This window comes from Aquarana catesbeiana, linkage group LG01 (genome assembly GCF_042186555.1).
Source record: "Aquarana catesbeiana isolate 2022-GZ linkage group LG01, ASM4218655v1, whole genome shotgun sequence".
NCBI classification, from domain to species: domain Eukaryota; kingdom Metazoa; phylum Chordata; class Amphibia; order Anura; family Ranidae; genus Aquarana; species Aquarana catesbeiana.
In genome coordinates this window covers 639,977,810-640,001,443 of record NC_133324.1, presented here as the reverse complement: position 1 = coordinate 640,001,443, position 23,634 = coordinate 639,977,810, and the positions used below count along the sequence as shown (strand labels likewise).

Sequence of the window (23,634 nt, the reverse complement as noted above, 5' to 3'; positions counted from 1 at the left end):
TGACTGGTCTGCAGCTGGGGAGAGACAGGCCAAGGTCCATAGAGGGGCATACAACATCTCACCGATGGTTGTGATTATCATTTGCTTGACCTTTCTAGAGATAGAAGGTCAATAAGATCTGCCCCCTTTTATCAGAGGTGGTGGTATTCACACAAGGAGTCTTTTTCACTTGAGGAACTGGAGCTTTGAATGTACTTTTAATGAAGATTGCTTTAATATTTTTTCACCATTTCATGTGGACTCTATTCATTATATTGCATCTTTTAAATAATTTATATGCAGTGCAACTTTGTTGATTTATATTTGTTTTACTGTGCTGATATCACATGGTTAAATCACTGCTTTGCACTGTTGTTTTGTTGTTTTACACTGTTATTTTGGACGACTGTGTTGACATTAGTGTGTTTTTCCTATTTAGATCTGCTATAACTTTCATGCAAACCAATCAATATACACTTATTGAGATTTTTTTCTATCAGTGACGTAGCAGAATACATTTTAGACAAAATTTAGGAAGAAATTGTTTTTTAAAAAAAAAAATGTATTGGCTATGTATTGTAGAAGTAAAAAGTATTGTTTTTCTCCCAAATTTCCAGTCTTTTTTAGTATATATCGCAAACCAAAAGAAAGCTCTATTTGTATAAAAATAAATTTTGTTTGAGTACAGCGTTGCACTGAGCAATTACAAGTTAAAGCAGTGCAGTGGTAAATAGCCAAAAACGGTCTGGTCATGAAGGGGGTAAAATCTTCATTATAGTAATTTTACAGCCTAAACTGCATGTACATGAACTTTATTATGAAGACAAGTTGAGGAGTTAATGTATGCTCTAATATGGCTGCTTTATGTGAAGTTTACATAATGTGAGCTAAAAACTATATGGGGGGAATTTACTAAAACTAGAGTGTGCAAAATCTGGTGCAGCTCTAGACAGAAAACAGTTAAATCAGCTTTCAGATTTTATTGTCAAAACCTAATTATATAAGCTGAAGTTAGAAGCTGATTGGCTATCATGCACAGCTTCACCAGATTCTGAGGGCTCCAGCAGGGCTATTGTTAGAAATCATAGGTCCCCATAATGCCTACCTGACAGGGCCCCGCTCCCCCAACCCCCTGAAAATTTTAAATTATACATTTGATAAAATACACTAAAATTCTTATTATTTAATGATTATAACATATTTACCAGCCCCTTCCCCCACTCTCCACCCTGAAACATCCCGCTGCCAGTGGTAGAGGAGACAAGGGAAGCCGGAAATGCTGTGAGGAAATACAGGGAGGCCCAGAAAGCAGAGGATGGGACGCGGATGCTACAACTGATGCCCCTACAGCACAGCAGGAGGGAGGGAGTAGAGGAGAATAGACATGTGCATTCGTTTTCGTCCGAATGCATTTTCGTCCGAATTTCAGGTATTTTCGTTATCGTTTTAACAAACGATAACGAAAGTGCAGAATCCGAAAAACGAAAGATCCGACATTAACAAATGCTTTATTATCGTTTTCGTTGCTACAACAGTTCGATATAGATAGGAGATTCGACATGATGATGACAATAACAATCTGTGTCCATCAAACCTGTGGTCGAATGTGCCTAACCTTAACTCTATTAGTCCAAGATTATTCTACATAGAGAGAAAAGATTCGACGTAGGGGAGAAAGATTCGATGTAGGGGAGAAAAGATTCGACGTAGGGGAGAAAAGATAAATAAAAATAATGATGATGATGAATGTTATTGGCTGATTGTAACCAAAGAGGAGGAGCAGTAAAATAGCTAGAACTAAGTACACACGTACTTTGGCTTATGGTGTCTGTTGAAAGTTCTAAGAAGATTCGACGGAGCAGGTAAACTATACGGCGTCGTACAGTTTAGCTGCTCCGTCGAATCTTCTTTGAACATTCGACAGACACCATAAGCCTTCAATGACAGATTCGACCTCAATTTGGATTTTCGGACGAATGCAAGTTTTAACGAAAAACTAAATAAATAAAAACGAATTTCGGGAGTAACTAAATAAATTTATTTTTTGGACGAAAACGAAATTCCGAAACGAAATATTTCAGTGTGCACATGTCTAGAGGAGAATCTGGCAGTGTTGCAGGGGGAAGAAGAAGAGAATCAATGTGTGCAGTAAAACAATACAGCTGGCCCTCCTGCTCAGCAGGTGCCTGGACCCCCCTTTTGAACTGGGGAGGGCTGCATGTACTATGTTATCAGTGGCCTTGGACTCCAGTTTTAGTAAATTTCCCCCAATGCGTTGACCATGCTGCAATGTCATTTACAGGAATGAACGCTAGATTTGTTTATCTTGCTCTGTATGTTCTGCTCTTTTAGAATTTCTGTAAATTGTAGGGATGTATTGTAATAACTGCCTGTTCTGGAATATGGTATACTAAGTGTCAGTAAATTTCCTTATTGCCTTCCATGCATGTTTCCATGCTTTCATTTAATGTCCTATATAAAATCCACTATATGATCACAGCTCTTGTTATGTTAATCTGAATGTACAGACAAAATTTCCCAAAGGCGGGATGCTGATCTCAGTGCAGAAAGTGGCAGTGTATTTCCTTCTTGTCTTTTTAGTGCTCTTGCCAAGTGCACTCTACCTCCATAAAGGCTAAAAATCCAGAGTGTCTGTCAGGGCTGGCCAAGACATTGTGCTTCCTGGGTCCAAGAATTAAATGCTGCCCCCCATTAGGGCCGCGTGCAGTGAACACATTGCACCCATGGATGATATGCCACTGGGATAGGGCTATATAGGGGTGGGCAAGGGCAGTATAGGGGCAGGCTAAGGCAGTATAGAGGCAGGCTAGGGTAGTATATAGACAGGCTAGGGTAGAACATGGGAAGGCTAGGGTAGTATAGGGGCAGGCTAGGGTAGTATATAGACAGGCTAGGGTAGTATATGGACAGGCTAGGGTAGTAAAGTGGACAGGCTAGGGTGGTAAATGGACAGGCTAGGGCAGTATAGGGGCAGGCTAGGGTAGTATATAGACAGGCTAAGGCAGTATAGGGGTGGGCTAAGGTAGTATAGGGGCATGCTAGGGTATTATAGAGGCAGGCTATGGTAATATAACGACAAGCTAGGGTTGTATAGTGATTTTTAAGCATGAAAGGTTATGCAACTTTTGGCTATCCAGCAGATCAGCAGTCACTATTAGAAAAAATGATGGGGACTCTTTGTGTCCTGTCACACAGAGCTAACTTATATTACCTCTCTCTTGCTCTCTCCCAGTGCTCCCACGGACTTTAGTGCCTAGCCTCACACATGCACCAGAGCAGAAAAAGGTGGGCCAGGCATGAGGCCAGCCTCTACCCCTCCTCCAGTTCCACCCAATAGAAATGCAAGCCTCGAAAGCTGCACCCAAACATTAGCTGCTGATGGAGCCAGTGGGGAAGGGATCTTTCATTACTCTCTGTGCTTGGGTGTTTAACAGACGGTGTTAGACTGTGTGCAAGCACCCTCCCGTCCAACAACTATGAGTATACATGTTGAGGGCAGCAGGGTGGCCTGTTTACAGGGCAGCAAAGTTTCCCGGGTGGCAGTTTTCACCCTGCCTCCATGGCCCAGTCTGCCCCTGGATGACACAAAAAAGTGCTGGAAAAAAATCTTGGGTGTCAATTTGCCACCCCTCTCAAAGTGCTGCCTGGGTCCAGTGGACCCAGTGGGACCCATGGTAGGGCCGGCCCTCATGTCTGTACCCCACGCCTTTATCTCCACTTATGTGCAGCTGCAGATGTTTGACTGATGAGTGGGCGATGTGTAAGGATCAACTATACATGATTCAGATTGATGTAATAAATAGTGGGTTTCATAAATATGTATAGTACTTCCTCTTTGTTCACAAGATCGCAAGATACATAACTTCTACAAAAGGGAAAAAAACTCCAGATATTAGTGTTTTTTTTTTCACACTTTTTTTCACACTTGGAATTTCCAATGTAAGTTTTACTATCTGCATTTTTTTTTACTAATGAGCCACAGCTAAACATTAAAATGGTAATAGTGTTTAATGCCTCATATACAAAAAGTATTTTGATGCTACCAAAAAATGTTTTGATACAGTCAAGTTATCTTATCAAAAATGTACATAGTTTTTTTTTCCCACTGAATTAAAAAAATTGCTATGTAGTGCCTATAGGTAGAACATAGCCTTCTGTCACATTTTGGTGCTCATCATTAATAAAGTAAAGGTTCCTTGTTTTCTTAATTATTATTAATCATTATTCATTAGTAAGACCTCATCTGGAATATGCAGTTCAGTTTTGGGCACCAGTTCTCAAAAAGGATATCGGGAACTGGAGAAAGTGCAGAGAAGGGCAACCAAACTGATAAGAGGCATGGAGGAGCTTAGCTATGAGGAAAGATTAGAGGAACTGAATTTGTTCACTCTTGAGAAGAGGAGAATAAGGGGGGATATGATCAACATGTTCAAATATATAAGGGGTCCATATAGTGAACTTGGTGTTGAGTTATACACTTTACGGTCAACACAGAGGACAAGGGGGCACTCTTTACGACTGGAGGAAAAGAGATTTCATCTCCAAATATGGAAAAGTTTCTTCACAGTAAGAGCTGTGAAAATGTGGAATAGACTCCCTCCAGAGGTGGTTCTGGCCAGCTCAGTAGATTGCTTTAAGAAAGGCCTGGATTCTTTCCTAAATGCACATAATATAACTGGGTACTGACATTTATAGGTAAAGTTGATCCAGGGAAAATCCGATTGCCTCTTGAGGGATCAGGAAGGAATTTTTTCCCCTGCTGTAGCAAATTGGAGCATGCTCTGCTGGGGTTTTTTGCCTTCCTCTGGATCAACTGTGGGTATAGCATTGGGTATATTGGATTGTACAATATTTTTTTTTTTTATGGTTGAACTGGATGGACTTGTGTCTTTTTTTGACCTGACTAACTATGTACTTATGTAACTATGTTCTTCATAATTCAGGGATGCGATTTTCATGGTTCCATCATGGATGTTTGTACAGCGAGGGGACTAAATTGCAAGGATCACTTAGTCACTCAGACTGCACCTTACTTTCCATTTTCCCCAAGTTAAATTAGTGGTCTGGAGCTCCAGAACATTTATAGCAAAATAAACTATCAGTCATGGAAAGTACATAAGTCATTTTCATTGTATGAGTAGAATCTTTTAAACCCCTTCATGTCTATGGGTAATTGCAACCTTCCTGAGCAGACCAAGGGGGTTATTTACGAAAGGCAAATCCACTTTGCACTACAAGTGCAAAAACTACAAGTGCAAAGTGCACTTGAAATTGCACTGAAAGTGCATTTGGAAGTGCAGTCACTGTAGGTCCGAGAGGGACATGCAAGGAAAATAAAAAACAGCATTTTAGCTTGCATATGATTGCATAATAAAATCAGCAAAGCTTCCCCTCATTTCAGATCTACCCCTCAGATTTACAGTATGCACAGTAATGCAGTAATGCACTTTGCACTTGTAGTTTGCACTTGTAGTGCAAAGTGGATTTTCCTTTCGTAAATAACCCCCCAAATGTTGCAGTATGTCAATTTAATTAAAGGTAATCTTTGCATTTACCAAATGTTTAAACATAGTGGTACCTCTCATAATCTACACCACTTCTTAACCTCAAATATTCAGCATAAGCAGACCACATAGTGCTTATGCTGATATGCAAATGTGGGCTTTTTGTTAAAGGCTAACAGCTAAGCAATCATGCACAAGCTCCATGAACACAAATGTACGAAGACGTGGCACATAACTGTCTTAGGAAAAACAGAGGTAGGCTTGGAATGTGAGCTATGTTTGACAGCCTGGATATACCTTCCCTTTGCTGTGACAGAGGTAGAATTGCGAAGCAAAATAGGGTTAAAAAAAACAACTCTCTGGCTACATACTGAAGGGTTTTTTGTTCACTGAGCATGCAGCGGTGAGTTGCATACAATCTGAATAGTTCATATTTGGCAGAAGTTTCAATAAACAACAGCAAAGGAAAAAGGTTCACAAACCATTTTGCATATCAAAATTATTTCCATATTTTTGTTTTCAGGGTGTTTAAAGCTTTTAAGCGTTTGAAGCTTTTATTTGGAATATTATTTATTTTTTCCAAAGTACTTTTATTGAATTATTGCACGTTAAATACAAATTAGCGCCTGTAAAAGAGAAACAGAAGACCGCAGCGCAAAGAGACCCTAGCAGTAAAGGGTCTGCAAGTGTAGAGCAATAAGTCAAGTTCCAAGGCACTTTTAGGGCATGAGTCCATCTTAATCTACAGAATTCAGGGTTTCCAGGCCTTTTCAAAAGAAAGATAATTGTCATGACTAATTATTCTTCATTTCATGTAATACATTTTCATCAGTTCAACAGTTTCGGGTGAATTTAGGTGCCAACTATTGTTTCCATTATCTGGGTATTGTTGTTCTGGCAGAGTATATGGGTAACAACTGTACATGTAGATAAGATATTTGTCAATTTTGGGATTTAAAACTGCTAAGAATGGTGTTAGGGGGGCAAGGGGGATATTTTATGGCATTTACACTCCACCATAAAATATGCAATGATGTACACATGCAGCCACATCCTTTCCAGGAGAGAGGATACTGTCAAACAAAATGGGGTGAGATACAACAGTAGTGTAATTTTTTTGGGCTCATTCCCAGTGGTTTATACAATTCATTGCTTTTAAAATTGAATTCAAGTATTGGATCTATTGGGAGTTGGTAAAATAAATGGTAAGCTCCGACTCCCATTTCAAAAAGGGTATGGTTTTATCAAAGGAAATCTTATTACATAGGATGTTATAGAGTAGAGATGTAACCTTCTAGGTAGGTATAGTGGAGGTATAGAATTGTCAAGCCATTATGTGAATAAGCATTGTTCTGTCTTGTTTTTTTCATAGAATGTGGTGGCTTGTAGAAACGGTGTACTCTATCAGTTATTGATTCCATTTCTGCAACAGTAGGTAGGACAGAATGTAAGAGGTCATGAACATATTTTGGTAACTGGGCAGACTAGATAATATAGACTTAGAGATCTTACGATTCCTAAGATTGTTGTGTCAAGACCTATCCTTCAGGTTTTCCACTTTGAGCTTCAGCACAGGGTGCTCTCTCTTTCATTATGGAGTCTACCAGGTTATTAAAAGATGAAACAAATTGTCACATTCTTTGCTCCATATATTGGTAACTCTGTTACCATTTTGTTGTAGTTACCTTTGCCCAGCAAGGGAGAAGAACAAGAAGTTGAATGCATAATATTTTTTAATAAAGTCAAAATAGAAAATGGCATTTATGATGCAGTCTGTCACTAGCATTAATAAAGCAGTCTTTGTTTTCCTAGTCCTCTTGTAATGTATTTATTTTACTTGTTCATCCCAAAGTTTTATTTCAACATTTTTAACAGCCATACAGCTAGGGTGGGAGCTAGGGTGTTGCGATAAACCATTTAACACTGACAAGGGTGCTTACAGTGGTCAGCTTTTTATTTATTTAGTGAAAAAAAACTTTCTGTAACTGCTCAAAAAGTGTTAGCTGGAATTCAGCTTTCATTTGTTAGTCACTTATGTAAAGTCCATCTAAATCTATTAGTTCATTTAACATTTCCTTCTCCAGACAATGCTGCTGTCCAAGAGTGTCTCTGTTGCTCCTCCATAGAAAGAGGGGACACCTAACAACATAAAGTATGTTACTGGCCAGTTCATCAGATGAAAATAAAGGAGAAAAAAAATGCAGTCACCACGTTTAAGGACTGGTAAGCTGCAATATATTACATTTTTATTTGGGGGTTTAAATACACTTTAATAACATGCAAATATTATCACTAAAACATTCACTCATGTTTACCTTGATTACTCCAACATGTGTAAGTTTTGATTCATTTGATATGTATGTGGTTAAATATTAAGTGTATACATTTTTAGATTTCATGGCATTAGGCTTTTATTACATGATTCAGGTTTAATGGCTATAACTCACTAAGAATTAAAACATTCTAATAAAGTCACACCATTTATAAATGTTAAAACCTTAAATTGTGATTTTATTCATAGATTCCCAGTATCTCTTTGAACTGGCAAAATTCTGTTTGAATCTAATCTTTAAAGTTGATTAAAAGGTCAGCCTATAACTACTGCACAGCAAGGTCTGTTAGCATCATGAATAGTTTATATTATATAATATATTTTGTATTATAGTGTCACCAAACTCCTGGAATAACCTCTTTTAAAGTGACTCCAATATCTAAAAAGGACATTTTACAGAAGCAGAACATGATAGCAAGCTGAGGTAGAAAATGTCTTGATAAAGAGGCACAATATAGCTTATTATCTCAATTTCCAGTTATTCTATTGCTGACGAAAACAATTTTATTTCTGTTCAGTGCAGCTGTTATCATAAGTTTGTATCCTAACAAACTAAAATAAGTCCATGAATCACTGGTAGAATTGGATGAAACTCTGTTGGGATAGGGCCAGGAGTTTCACTTCCTTTGTTATTTGTGCCCAAAAGAAAGTTATCAGCTAATGTTAAAAGCATTCATTAAAGCTACACTACATTCACAACGTACATTTGAAGATTCAGATGTATACAGTGAACACAGTCTCAGGGTTTTTTTCTTCCAGGTAATCTTGTAGTTCAGGAATATGCAATTAGTGGACCTCCAGCTGTTGCAAAACTACAAGTCCCATGAGGCATAGCAAGACTCTGACAGCCACAAGCATAACACCCAGAGGAAGAGGCATTATGGGACTTGTAGTTTTGCAACAGCTGGAAGTCCGGTAATTGCATATCCTTGCTGTAGTTGTTATCTGTTCGTAAATTAGGAAATATATTCATAAAGGCATCTACTGAAGATTTTTTGCTAAGTCTATCAAATGGTTTGACTATTTAAAGAAGAAGAGACTTATCACTTTGCAAAAAGAATATTTGCTGCAGTGTTCACTTTCAATAACCTATCACGTTTAAGGGAAATTTAAAGAAATTAAAAAACATATTTTCTTGCAAGTGATTGAATAAATGAGGGGAACAGCTTCACTTTCTTCACTTAGCCTCAACTCCATCAGTGAATAAACCCCAAAGTATCAATTTTTTTCACATCCTTGGAAGTTTGAACCTTTTTGGTGATACAGCAAACAGAAAAAGATGACATTTCACACCTCAGGAAGGAATTCAGCCTTTTGTGAGGAAAAATGCAAAAATCTGGCGTTGAATTAAAGGTCTGCTATAAACCCTATCTACTCCCTTCACATCAGAGGAAGTTTATAAGGCAATTTGAGCTTTACCCTTACACAAGTCCCCTGGCCCAGATGGATTTGCAAACTAGTTTTTAAACTAATACTACAAATCTTTTGCCGACACCCTAGTCCCACACCTTTGCAACTCCTTCAACAATACAATGTTGCAAACCAGGGTTCCTGTCCCAAAGAATCCCTTGACGCCTTACTCATCCCTATCCTAAAACTGAGGAAATCTACAGATAACCCTGCCCACTTTCAGCCCATTTCACTGTTACACTGACACAAAATTATATGCTAAACATATAGCCACCCACCTTGCCAAATTTACACCCCTATTAGAACATCCTGACTAAAATGGTTTTGGTCCTGGACAACAGGCCTCTGATGGCACTAGGCATATCATTGACCTCGTCATCATAACCCTCTTTGCTTCTTTCCTCAGATGGGGCAAAAGCATTTGATAGGCCAGATATACTCAGCTATACAAGGCCTGTACACTTACCCCAGCACTAGGGCCTGGACATCTAGATTTTTTTATTCCCCTTCTCCATATCTAACAGCACACATCAAGGCTGTTCCTTGTATCTGATTATCATCTCCTCAGCCATGGAAACTCTTGCAAAACATATACTCTTGCAGAGGCATTTAATATAAAATTGTCATTTATGTCGATGATGGTCTCCTTCTCTGACCAACCCATCACAATCTTTACCACATCTTTGTAACCTACTGAATCATTTCAGGGAGATTTTTCTCTACAAAATTAAGCATTACAAATTTCATATGCTGGCTATCGGATTAGATGCTCCCACTAAATCTCACATCTCCTGTATAGTTTTCTTCTTATGGGCAAGCTTATCCTCCAGTCAATATTTAGGTATCCACCTTGTTTCACTCAGGACAAAGCTTCTTTATCTCAACTTCAGATTTGCTCAACTCTGTTCAAGCCTTCATTTAGTTCTGGCTTAATGGTCAGGCCTAATATTTTTAAAGAAAATGTTCTTTCTCCCACATATTCTATACATGTTCAGGATATTGTCACTACCTGTTCCTTCAGCCCAACTTTGGAAATTACAACTTCTCCTAAACTCCTTTCTCTGAGGATACTAAAAGTCTTCAACACTCTACCTATCAACATGATGATGCTGGAAATTATCTGACCTGAAGCCAGACGTGGGGGCTGCTTGGATTTAACAGCTCAACTCAAAAAAGTACTATCTTGATACCATTACTACAGCCTATAGAACATGGAACTCCATCTTCAATATCACCAATGATCTCTCTCCACAGACCTTAAAAACACTTGACTATCCATTCTCTGGAACCTCCTACTCAGGACATTTCCCTATAAGCTTGGGACCTAGCAGGCATCCACTCTGTGGTTCACCTATTCAATTAAACCAGGCTGATCTCTTTCCAAGATTTATGCTCTTCATGCTCCATTACTTCTGCAACATCTTACAAATACCTCCAAATCTACAACGCCCTATCACACCTCCTGACTAGCACATCTCCCTTACCAGAAGACCTTATGAAACGTTACGACACTCATTCAACTTCAGCCAACAGGGTCTCCTTGGTATACCACCTACTTACTAAACCTGCCTCATCTCTCAAGACTACATAAATGGAATCCTGAGGCACACCTTTAAATTCTCAGCCACTCCATCACAATGACATTGCACCACCTCATTACCTCTTAAACATTCATGATGTATCTCCCATTGGCAGTCCTCACAAAAGCTCGTTCATAATTGTTATTACACTCCTGATAAATTAGCTACTATCTTCCCTAAATAATTTCCACTGGAGAAATTGAGTTTCTGTAGGCTTGCTAGCTCTGGTAATTAATCTGGAAATTAAAGACACCTCCTAACCTCCCCATGACTATACAGACAATAAATGACCACACTTTCTTCAAACTCATGTTTTCCAAAGCACATCTCACGCTAGGTAAATTTACCTGCCTGTCAGAAGATAAAGTGTTTTAATTCACCTAGCTGGGCTGTCTGGTGGGACTGTATAAATCTCAGAAATTGATAGACAGAAATACAAATCCTTTGGCAGATTAAGCAGCACCCTTACATGTATTTCATCTGTGCACTAAGTTGTTTAAACCAAAAAAAAAAACAAAAGGAAAAGGGCCTGGAAATGTGTGTGTATACGTACACTGTTAATTTCTTCAAAACATTGTTAACCCAATGTGGGCAGTGTCACTCTGGTCCAAAATATCGCAGATGTATCAAAAAAACCTGGTGTGTTTCTGTCAAGGCTGACAGGAACCAGATGACCAAATGAGTGTCACAGCATACAATGTGAAGATATAATAATTAATAGATTTATTATGAAATAGAAAAATACAAAACACTCCACAATGGGAGGTAAAAGTATGGACACGTGCAACTAAATGGCATCCAGAGATTCCTGTGTCAAGCAATCTCCGGATGTGGCAAAATATGGAGAAGATGAAGCTACGTAATTCCTTTTGCGAAACGTGTTGACGTCACCAGCGTCAAGTGACGCCGTCTCTCTGCTGTGTCCCGGAAGCAAGCCCAAGGTGAGTCGGTGAGCTGGGGAGACACAAGTTGGCAGTACCAAACAACCGTAAATATAATACGAGAATTGTAAGACAGTAGAGGAAACCTCTAGCGCTATTTAGCGCCAGCATCAAAAAGGAACTGCATTATATCCTTTACTTGTATCAGGTAGATGAAGCCGTTCCTGGAGGAACATCACCCCCTGGAGAAAGCACCACCCCGGGAAGGGTATAGTATGGCTGGCCTCTCTTACTAAGTTACTAACACTAACGTGATATATAGACACCACCTAAACCTAGTACTCCAACCTATACCAGTGCTATTCAAACACAATGGGACTGTAATCACTGTTGAACCAATAATCCAAATGTGATTTAAATATAACCCTGCTCCGGACTCCTATACAACTGTATGATATCCTGGAATTATGGAAAGTCCTTAACACGGCCTCTCTTCTACCAAATCCAGCTGAGTTTATTTTACAACTAGTTTTCCTTTTGATGCAACTTTTGCTCCATCATCTACTTTCATATACCGGCAACCCATAACTGACATTTGTTCCTTCATCGGGGGGTTACTTATCATTACCCAAGTTTTACCATCCCCCAGGACTTTTTCGGCTTCACTGCAGATCTTACCCTCCCCTCCTCTTTCTCCCTTTACACTTTATGGGCTTGAGTCTTCCAGGGACCTACACATGGGTACCCCTGCCTTATCTGCATAATTATGCAATTTAATTAATGTACGGCTTTTGTCGTGGCACGGATACCCATGTATAGATCATTGGCATCCGGACCATTGTCTATATATGTTTCATGTGTAGTGTGTTTTGTTTTTTTGTCCATATGTTGCCACATCTGGAGATTGCATGACATAGGAATCTCTGGATGCCATTTAGTTGCATGTGTCCATACTTTTACCTCCCATTGTGGAGTGTTTTGTATTTTTCTATTTTTCTTCACATTGTATGCTGTGACACTCATTTGGTCGTCTAGTTCCTGTCAGCACTAAGTTGTTTGCCTGGAGTTTGGCTTGAAAGATGATTTACAGGTAGGGATGAGCCCGTGACTCTAAAACAAACTGAACATATGGTGCGTTTGCAGAAAATTCAAGTGCCACGGAACGCCCCACAAATGCACTGTGAGATCGCAGTGCATTGCTGTATGATGATTGGCCAAAGCATGCACCTGACCTGCATGCTTTGGCCAATCACAGAGTGTTCTGCTGAGAGAGCCTTAATTGGCCAAAGGCAGGGTGCCTTCAGCCAATCATGGCTCGGGGGACTAAGTCCACGCCCCACACTATATAAGGCTACTAAGATAGCGACCACCATTATATAACTGATTAGAGACTGACTGCTCTCAATATCTTTATGGTTAACTTGCATCTATATTACTGCTGCTTCACAGCCACCTTAAACTGAATACAGACTGACTGCCCTCAATATCTTTATGGTAAACTTGCATCTATATTACTGCTGCTTCACACCCATCTGTAACTGTGTTCACATTATTGTGATGTTTTGATTTTGTTTTTCTTACTTAAATTATGGGCTGTTCTTAATCATTACAAACCTCCCCTCCTGGTCCTCTTGCAGATTGTGGTGTGAAAAGTTTGCTCTGATAGCTGTGGGCCTGATATTAACTCCCGATTAATTAATTGGCAAATTCCATCCACACCCACCATAGTGGAAAACAGGACCACCTTTATGGAGGACACATGCCAAGGGGTCACATGCCAGGGGGAAGCATGTTGGGGTTCTTCCAATAAAGTGGGGTTCTTTAAGTGGCACTTCTGCTCTTGCACTTCAGCAATTGCACGAAGCAAACATCTACAGCAAGCTACTTTACAAAACACCAGACTGCAGGTGACCTTGTTTCCCCATTCAGCTGTCCTTCCTATTTATAACATGTGCTCTTTACCTCTACTTTTCACAGTTGTATCCTCTCTCTTTAAACTCTCTTTTCTGCATCCCTCTTCTCCACCCTACAATCTGCCCTCTTGTTATTACCGCATTCATCACCTCCTCCTAATTCTAACCCCACATGCTAATAAAACCCCCAGGGTGCTGTGATGCTGGGGCATGTCCCCTAATATAAATCGCACTCCCATATTACCTCCCTCACCCTTCTGCATCTCCTAACCTCTGGAGATATATCTCCAAACTCTAGGCCTCCTTTATTTAACTTTTTGGCAACTTCAACATCCCTGTTAATACTAACACTCCTGCTACTTCTAAACTTTTTAGTCTAACCTCCTCATTTGACCCGAAGCAATGGGTACATGCTTCTACTCACTCTCATGGCAACACTCTTAACCTTGTATTCTCCTACCTATGCACTCCATGTAACCTCTCCAATAATTCCTTTTCCTCTCTCTGATCACCACCTTATAAGTTTAGCAGGAGAGAGCCCTGTCTTCCACCACCTTTCTCTCTCCAACCACCTAACAATTACCCTTTGAAACCTTTGCCACTTCAACCCTTCTCTTCTCTATTCTGCTACTGACCACCTTTATGACAAAATCTTCCCCATGTCCTGCCCCAATCTAGCCACTTCTGTCTAAAATAGATCTCTGTTCTTTGCCCTGGATGAGCTCTCCTCCTCACTACACACAGGATTAGGCCTGACCCCTACAACCCACGCAAACAGATGACACCAGAAGTCTCAAAAAGCATAGCCGTGCTCTTGAGACAAAGTCTCAAGACTTCAACTGATATAAATCTGCCCTCCGAAAATACAGATCTTGTCTCTACGCTGCCAAGCAGACCTATTTTATCACTCTCATTAACACCTTCTCATCCAGTCCCCATCAACTCTTCTCTAACTGAGAAGTATATGGATATCACTGTTGACCTCCTTTATGAAAATACTAGTCCCATGGCTTTGATAGTGCTTGGGTCAGTGTCTGAATCAATGTCCTTAAAGCGTTTGTTAACCCAAAAAAAAAATGTTGATTCTGCTCCCTTAAAGCAGATTACACAGCACAGCACTTGTGCTATGTAATCTGCCCCCCTCTGAACTGTAAAAAAACCCCCTAAACCTACCACTTCCTCTATGGTCTCTCTAAACAGACCACGATAACCAGGGCAGCTCTGCCCTGATCAATGTGGTCAAAGTGCCTCCCTCTGTGATAGGCTGCTTGCTTTCTGCTCTCCTCTCTCCCCCCTCACCCCCTCCTTCCTCCCTGTCAGCGCCCCTTTTGTCTGTCTCCGGCCCTGCCCTGTCCCCCTGCTGCTATTATTTTAATATTAAAATTTTGTCACTGCCAGCCTCTCTATTAGAGGCTCGCATAACAGACTGTGTATGTTTTATTTAAAAATAAGCACTGTAAATACTGAATATCAGCTGTCTTCAGGCTGGTCACATGACTTGCGGCTGCTTTCTAGCTCCGATGGGTATCTTCTGCGGAGGAGACGAGCGGCCACGTGATCTCCCTCTGACGTCAGAGGGAAATCATGGCCCTTCCTACAGAAAACATCTATCAGAGCTGGAAAGTGGCCACGAGTCATGAGACCGGCCTGAAGACAGCTGATATTCATTATTTACACTGCTCGTTTTTAAATACAACATACACAGTGTGCTATGCCAGCCTCTAATAGAGGGTCTGGCATAGACATATATATGCCTTAAAAACACTTTAAATGCATATGTAGATTAGGAGCTCTGATTTTACTCTGTCTTTCCTGTTTTGCATGTTCGTTCTAATTCAGGTTTCAAAATATTGAAGCCAGAGACAGCTAGGAAAGTAGCATTTTCAGAAGAAGGTCAGCTGCGGAAGCCTTTATATTCTATATAAATTTCCTTCCACTTTTACCTAAAGAACCCCATCTAAACCAGTGGTAAAATCTTCTTTGTTTCTTCATGAACCAGAACTGACATTAGGAAAATACAGTATAGCTTACAAACACAATTATCATCAGATAGGTTTTTGCAAAGTCATAAAGATTCTGTCATGGTGAAATGGTGATATACTTGGTAACAAAACTGGACACCATTGAAAGTAAACATACTAAGATCTATACACAATATTGACTGATATACAGTGTATAGATTCATAAATCTGCATGCAAACACCGACTAAAAAATTAAAGCAATATATAAAAAAAAGAAGAAAAATAAAACAAGCTAATTTTGTAGCGAGACAGACAAATTATATCTAATATATGTTATAAATTGAGTGTGTATGAACAGTATATTATGTGACTATTCACTCAATTCATTCTTGTTTATTCTTTTCTTCAAGAACATGCTCACTAATCATAAAAATGTGCAGTGAACTTCAAGGGCTCAATTTAGGAAGAATTTATGTGGAGAATAACCTTGAGTAATTCATATACAGGGACAGCAAAGTAATAATATTGTGCAGAACTGTGTCTTTAGGATTTTGTAACAAGACCAGTGTATCCACTTTTGCTATGGCTAAGCACATTCAGATACTGTTTATCATGTTAATTTAATGTCAAATGTGTACAGAAAAATATAATTATTTCACATGTGGTAAAATAGCTCAACTTTTCTGTGAATTTAATCAATTTCAGATTTTTGTTTAGGAGTAGCAACACATATTATATTGTCCCTTAATTGTCTTATAGTTTAAAGCCCAATTAAACCTTTAATTAAAATTAGCTTAATACTTTCCTAGTGCAACATCACAAAAGGTATGCAAAGTTATATAATTTGTTTTCCTTAACCACTTCAACCCCAGAAGGTTTTATCCCCTTAATGACCAGGCCATTTTTTGCAATAGGGTACTGCGTTACTTTAACTGACAATTGAGTGGTCATACGACACTGTACCCAAATAAAATTGATGTCCTTTTTTACCCACAAATAGAGCTTTTTTTGGTGGTATTTGATCACCTCTGTGGTTTTTATTTACAAAAGAAGCTATAAAACACATCCAATAAACAAATTTAAAAAATCTAATTTCTTCATCAATTTAGGTCAATATGTATTCTGCTACATATTTTTGGTAAAAAAATCCCAATATTGATTGGTTTACACAAAAGTTATAGCGTCTACAAAATAGGAGATATATAGTAATTATGTCATTTTTTTTTTTTTACTTTTAATGGTGGTGATCAGCGATTTGTAGTGAGACTGTGACATTGCGACGGACAGATCGGACACCTAGCTGACACTTTTGACACTTTTTGGGAATCAGTGACATTATTACAGCGATCAGTGCTAAAAATATGCACTGACATTGCACTAATGGCACTGGCAGGGAAGTGGTTAACATCAGGGGCGATCAAAGCGTTCACTGTGTTCCCTCAGTGTGTTTCTAACTGTGTGTGGGGGATGGGCTCACTGCATGGACACTCTGATCCATGTTCCTGATTAGCAGGAACACTAGATCAGAGTGTCCATGCCTGACAGCACCGTGGTCTGCTTGTTTACATCGGCAGACTGCTGTTCTGTCTCTGCAGGGAGCAATCGCGGGTGGTTGGTGGACATCACATCCATCGGGCCTGCTGATTGGCTCCCCCTGTGGCCAATCAGTGTGCAATTGTGGCTCCAGCGGTGTGCACACGTGCCTCCCAGTAACCATTGAAAAAATCACATACAGGTACATGATTTTGCGTAATAGAGCCGCCTTGCCGCAGTATATGTACGGCAGGTGGTTGGGAAGTGGTTAAAAATCAGCTACAGCATGACTAGAAAGCCTGTTCCCTGCCAGCAAAGAAGGACCCTTGGTCTCTGTGGGGAAGCAAAGATCTCTCTGCAGAGGTCAAGCACACACCCTGCTGATTCTGATCAAGACCTCTCTAAACAGCAGGAAGTACAAGCTTAGCTGATGGAGAAGCCCACAAAATCATTACATTTTAGAAAGCAGACAATTCCAAGGTATTTTATTTCATTAGGTATTTAATTTCAAGGAGGGAGTGGAGTAACTGCTCAGAAATGCATAAAATATAGTGTTTTAATTTAGTTTGGTAACACCTAACTGAAGCCCATTTTTGTATCCTAACTCAGTGTTTGTTTTAGTCTCTTAACTGACCTGCATCCAAAATCTCATACACATGTGAGAAGAGCTGCTCACTACAGCCTAGGAGTTGGCAGCTAAACAAGTCCGATAAATTCTAGACCTGAGGTGGAGGCACAGACCAATTCAGAGCTTTTAGTATATATAGCTGCATAGGGGGGCTCGAGATCCAAGGAGCACCCTTAGGCTTTCTAGGGCATAAATCACATCTCATCTAATTGCCTGACTACCTATCACATTTTTGAAAGCACTGAAGTGCCAGGACAATAGAAACATCCACAAAATGACCACATTTTAACTAGAAAATAACCCAAGATAATTTAAGAGGCATGGTGAATATTTAGATGCTTTCTTTTTTTCCACATGTTTTTGAAAAATTTTAAAATGTCAATTAAAAGAATATACTTAACACATACTAAGCATATTTAGAATTACACCCCAAACTGTTCTCTGATGCTCCTCCAGAGTATGGGTATAGCACATTTTTCAGAGCCTAGCAGCATAATCCAAGAAGCACCTTCAGGCTTTCAAAGGGCATTATTTACACATTTAATTTCCTACCTATCACATTTTTCTTTAGGCTGCACTACGCTGCTAATGCTTGCCTGCTGCAATTCAATAGGATGTTCAATGCTTGGTGACATAGTATTCCTGACTCTTTTACAAAGGACCCCTTCATCTTCTGAATCAGAGGTGGCCATTAATAAACCACCACTTTCCTTAGGTCTACTCCCTGCTGCTTTCATCATACTCAGAATTTAAAAGGCCTAATCATTAGTATAAGTTATTTTGGAAATTTGCGACAGTAGCTGTACTTGTACCTGATAACCATAGTACTGGTGCTGGTTGGCAGGTAGGAAACCAGTAGGGAAGGTAGGAAACCAGTTCTAGCTAACAATGGCACTAGATGACACTGTCACTGGTGTGGCAGTGATCAGTAACCCTGTTGCTGGCTTACATTGGTCTGGTGACACTGGGATTGGTGTGACAGTGATCAGGAACACTTTGGCTAGCTCAACTGCCCTGGTGACACTGGCACTGGTGGGGCTAGCAATCAGAGACACTGTGATTGGCTACACTGCTCTGGTAATGCTGTCCTGGTGTGAATTACAATCTAGACTAGTGAGATACTATTTTAAAAGTTGTCAGCAGCTATAGTCAGGAAACACTCTGCTTCTTGTCAAAGCCGATCGTTATGTGAGAGGAAACTGGCTCTGGTGACACTGTAATAGTGCAGCTAATGAGAAGGACAATGTTACCGGTTTCACTGGCTCTGGTGACACTGGCACTGGTGTGGCTAGCAATCAGGACAATGTTTACTGGCTTCACTGGCATTGGTGGCATATTTCTTTTGCAGAAAAAAAAGACAGGCACATTATGTAAGCAACGTTCACGGGGACATAGTTTCATAGGGAGAGAGGCAGTTTTAATCAAGCGTTTGACTCCAAACACTATTTTTACTGGGCTGAAGTTTAACAGGGAGACAACAGCCAGATTTAAAATAAAGAAAAATGCCTATGCACAGTATTTGAGCAATTTTTACTAAGCCAAATTCTGGCAGCTTTTAATAACAAAAACAATGTTATTGTGTAATGATTTCACAAAACAAAGCCAGCAAAACAATGTAATTAATTCATACACAATATTTAAGCACTTTTAACCATATATGTTGAAAGGTAGAGACAGTATGGAACTTTAATCAAAATCCAATATTAGAGTTGATTATTCCACAGAGAATACCAGCAAAATATTTTAGCAAGATTATATTTTGCTAAGCCACATTTTAAACAAGTGAGACACAAGATATCTTTAGAGTGTCATTTCACAGAGGTGATTGTATTGACAAATTGATGATTCCAAGTTCCTCTATTATATCCACATTTTCAGTCAGGAAAAGGAAAATGTTTGAACTAAGAATGATAGTTCTATTTGACACAAAAGTTAATGACCTAAATGTAGAGCTGGGTTTTCCAATTCACTATCCAAGTTTTACGACCCCCTCTGTGACTGCCCCCCCCCCCCAATCTGTAGCTCTCTTTCTGTCTTATCTCACTAACAATCCTAGTTTAGTGGGTACATTTCATTGTTTATTTATTTATTTTTTTATCCTTAGAGATTGTCTAATGCCGCGTACACACGGCCGGACTTCCCAACAGAAAAAAATTGATGGGAGCTTTTGGTCGGACATTCCGACCGTGTGTTTGCCCCATCTGACTTTTTCTGTCGGCCTTTCCGACTGACTCAGATATAGATCATGTTCTAAATCTTTCTGTCGGAAATGCCGACGGAGTTTAGCCCATTGGCAAGTCCGCTCGTGTGTACATGGCATAAGACAGGCCATAGATGGTGCAAATTTATTTCCTGCAGCAATGGGTTGCAGGAAAGAAATACACATGATTCCCCCATCAACGCAGACAGTGAATATCACTAGCAGCTATAGTAGCCATTTGCAATAATCTCAAGCGAATCTGGCAGCCTGGTTGTACCCAAGTCGATCGATCAATCAACTTGGTACATTCAGCCTTGGTACATTCAGTTCCTGCTGAACCTGCCAAAATTCAAACCATTTATGGCCGGTCTTATTTAAACATTCTAAATCCTGGAAAATGATATGCTAGTGCAAATAAAAAAAAATTATCACGAACAGTACTCAATTAGAAATATTGCACAAACTCAATGCACAGTAAATAAACATTTATTTAGGCCAAAACTTCACAGGGAAAGACCAAGGGACTTTTATTATGAAATAAGAATTTGAGCTGCTGTCAGTAATCCAGCCTGGACACCCAATAGTGGATGGGTCCCCACTTCGAAAAATGAGTCATATAATTTAGGCACATTTTTCTTTCACAGATAAAGAACCTGCTCACCTCCTACTAGCTGTACTTGCAGAACCTTTGCCTCTCATACTAAGCCTTCCTATCATTAATACAGGGCATTGCCTAATTTTATTACCAACTATGGCAATAGTGAGACTGAGGATGTAGTGCTTTGGTACACTTAACAATGTGCTTATTTGGTGCACTAAATTATACAGCACAAGTATTTGGTAATGTGCTGAAAATGAAGGGCAGTTTAGACGTATTCATACTGCTTATCCCAAAATAAAAAAAAACTCTTGCTAAATTAGATTGAAACAAAATACAACTCGCTCAACTGAAAAAAATAAAATAAAGAGCCTAAATCTCAACCCTAAAACTAGAGATGGGTGATCTGTTCGGGCTGAGCATTGGTTCTCAGCTGAATTTGCCACATTTTCGGGGCACACGGCGGGCTGTTCTCCTGCCGAGCGTCCCACATTGCACTGCACGCTGCACAGTGTATTCTAGGGGCCTGATTAGCTGAAGTGCACACAGAATCTCTTAGGATTCCTTGACATGTCAAGCCCTTTAGTACAACAACATATAGCATTGGGGATTGGAAGTGTACACAGGCAGTGCTGTGCAACCAGCACTTGTTCAAACACAGGAAATGGGTAGCAGACTGTGTAACTGACATCTTCAGATGACAGACACACCAAAAAAACATGCTCACTAAACAGGGGGTGGTGACAACTAAACACTGCCACTGCTCAACAATTGAAATGCCCTCAGATCAGGCATGGAAGAGGGAAGTAGCAAAAAAAAAATAGACAACAACAAAATAATTAATTCTCTTTATAAAGCACCAGTAGATCATCAGAGAGGAAAAAGCAATGTAATTTCACATTATTATAATGACCAATATCTTTTTTTTTTTTTTGCTGATCATGTTTAAGCTGTACACACTCTATATACAAAAACCTATCCACTATGTTGACCTTATTAACACTTTTCACATTGTCAACTTTTCATTAAAATAGCAGCTCTGCGATGTATTTAGCAGTCATATGCTGCATGGAACTCAAGCAAACCTTAGTCATAGTGAAAGGGTTGCAAGTGGATCAAAGCATGCTTGGGTTGGGGCATGTTTTGTCTATGGCCAGGAACATATGTGAATGAGAGAACAAGGAAAAATATGGGGATACTGTTCATCAACTTCTATCTGCTGGGCATGTGGTATAGTGAGGTGAGAAGTAGGAGTTCAAGCAAGCCAACTGTTCCTGAAACTAGAAAGAATTTATACACCTTTTTCCATCATGCTGGTGTGCCTCAAGGTGCCATACATACAAACAAAATGGCACATGAGGGAGCAGATTTCTCCACAGAAGCTTTTCCCCACCTCTGAAGGCTGACTATCCTGATTCCAATGCTTTACTAGAGCAATACACCCTGCTTAAAATTGGGTGGGATTCTGATGACCCAGCATTTCACTGCAGGCTTAAACAATACCTTGCCTTGCTTTCCACCAAGAAGGACACCAAGTATGTTTTTTAGCTTGGAAAAACATCATAAGAGGGCCATGGCTGACCTGTGCTATGGTCTGGAGAATAGTGAAATCACTACATATACTCAACATGTGTAATTACCAGCAACTGTGGCACCATATGGATGACCTTGAAGATTGACAGAACAATTTATGGCTGTGGGACATTCCGGAGGGAACCAGAGGGAACTAGACCTGCAGGGGTTTAAACTGACATTGACAGGTATAATTAACACTGTACTAGGTTGGCCAGTGATGGAGGAAATTTAACTTGCCGGGTTCACAATTTTAAGAAAAAGAGGATGTTCTCACTAAAGAAAGAAGGAGAGTTACCTTAGAGCTTGATGGTGCCCAGATCACACTATATCTGGATGTCTCTTGCCACATCCTGTTTAAATGCCACCTGCTGCTGTTGCTCACCTGGCTTCAGGATGCACACCTGCTCTTATCACTGGAAGTGCCTATTTCACCTCTAAGTGCAGAAGAATAGTAAGGAGCACATTCTCCATACTCCTGCCTATCTCTCCATGTCCCTTAAGGCCCTTTGCCTCTCTCCTGTGAAGTAAAAATGCTGGCCTGACCAATCATCTCCTGCCTGGACTCCAATTAAACCTTTTAGAAAATGGAAGATGCCTTCTTCCCACCAACATCATCAGTTTCATTTAGCTTCTACCCCGGCTAACACTTTAGCAGCAGGATACCTTGCTGTCCTTGCAGAGTACTGATATTTTACTTGGCATTGTGTCTTGTTCTTTATTACTGTTTGTTATACTTTTTCCAGTATTTTTGGATAAAAAAAGCACTTTCTACAGATTTGCTGATTAGTTGAAAGTTACCTGACTCTTGGCTGACTGACTTGACCATAGTCCTGCACTTCAGCTGCCTTGCTCCTCTGTTGATGGGTGTTGGGTGTGGAGCCATATTAATCTATTTCTCCTCTCAAATGAGAATGGCATTAATGCTGATTTGTTTATGATGATTCTGCACCTTTGCAAACTGCTCTATCTGGACTTTGTTACCTCACTACAGGTATACCAAGCTTTAATGTGGAGAAAGCAACTTTCTCAGAATCTTCAACTATTCTTGATTTGTGTTGTTTGCAGATTCATAAGTAGATCTTCTGTTTTGACCTGCTTGTTATATTTATTGCATCATGTATCATATCATAGTTTACCTCTATGTTTTGTCTCTTGTGCTTTTTTTAAGACAAATTTGTATTGCAAGTCAGTCGGATGTAGTAAGATCTTACTTTAGATTCATAAAAATCCCCAATCACATTCAATCACTTTGGAAACAGTGACCTTTATATTTCTATTAAACAAATAACAAGGTATAGTCTATTAAAAATAACGCAATATTTGACTTTACAAAAGGAGCTGTATTGCCATTCAAAATAATTGTGAAAGATGTTTTTTGCATGTTTACCCTTGGTTCTTGGAAGCACCACATACACTTTTATATGTAAATGACCATAAAATGGAATTTATGCATGTGCACATAATGCCTGGACTATTAAGATATATGTCTTCCAATATACAGCACAAGGGAAATCAATT

At 39.6% G+C, this 23,634-nt stretch overlaps 1 protein-coding gene across 2 annotated transcripts in view; it reads right to left on the bottom strand.

The window, feature by feature from the left end:
• Positions 1 to 23,634, bottom strand: part of GRID2 (glutamate ionotropic receptor delta type subunit 2) — a 1,754,345-nt gene that overhangs the window by 920,935 nt on the left and 809,776 nt on the right. The gene's annotated exons all lie outside the window — the stretch shown is intronic.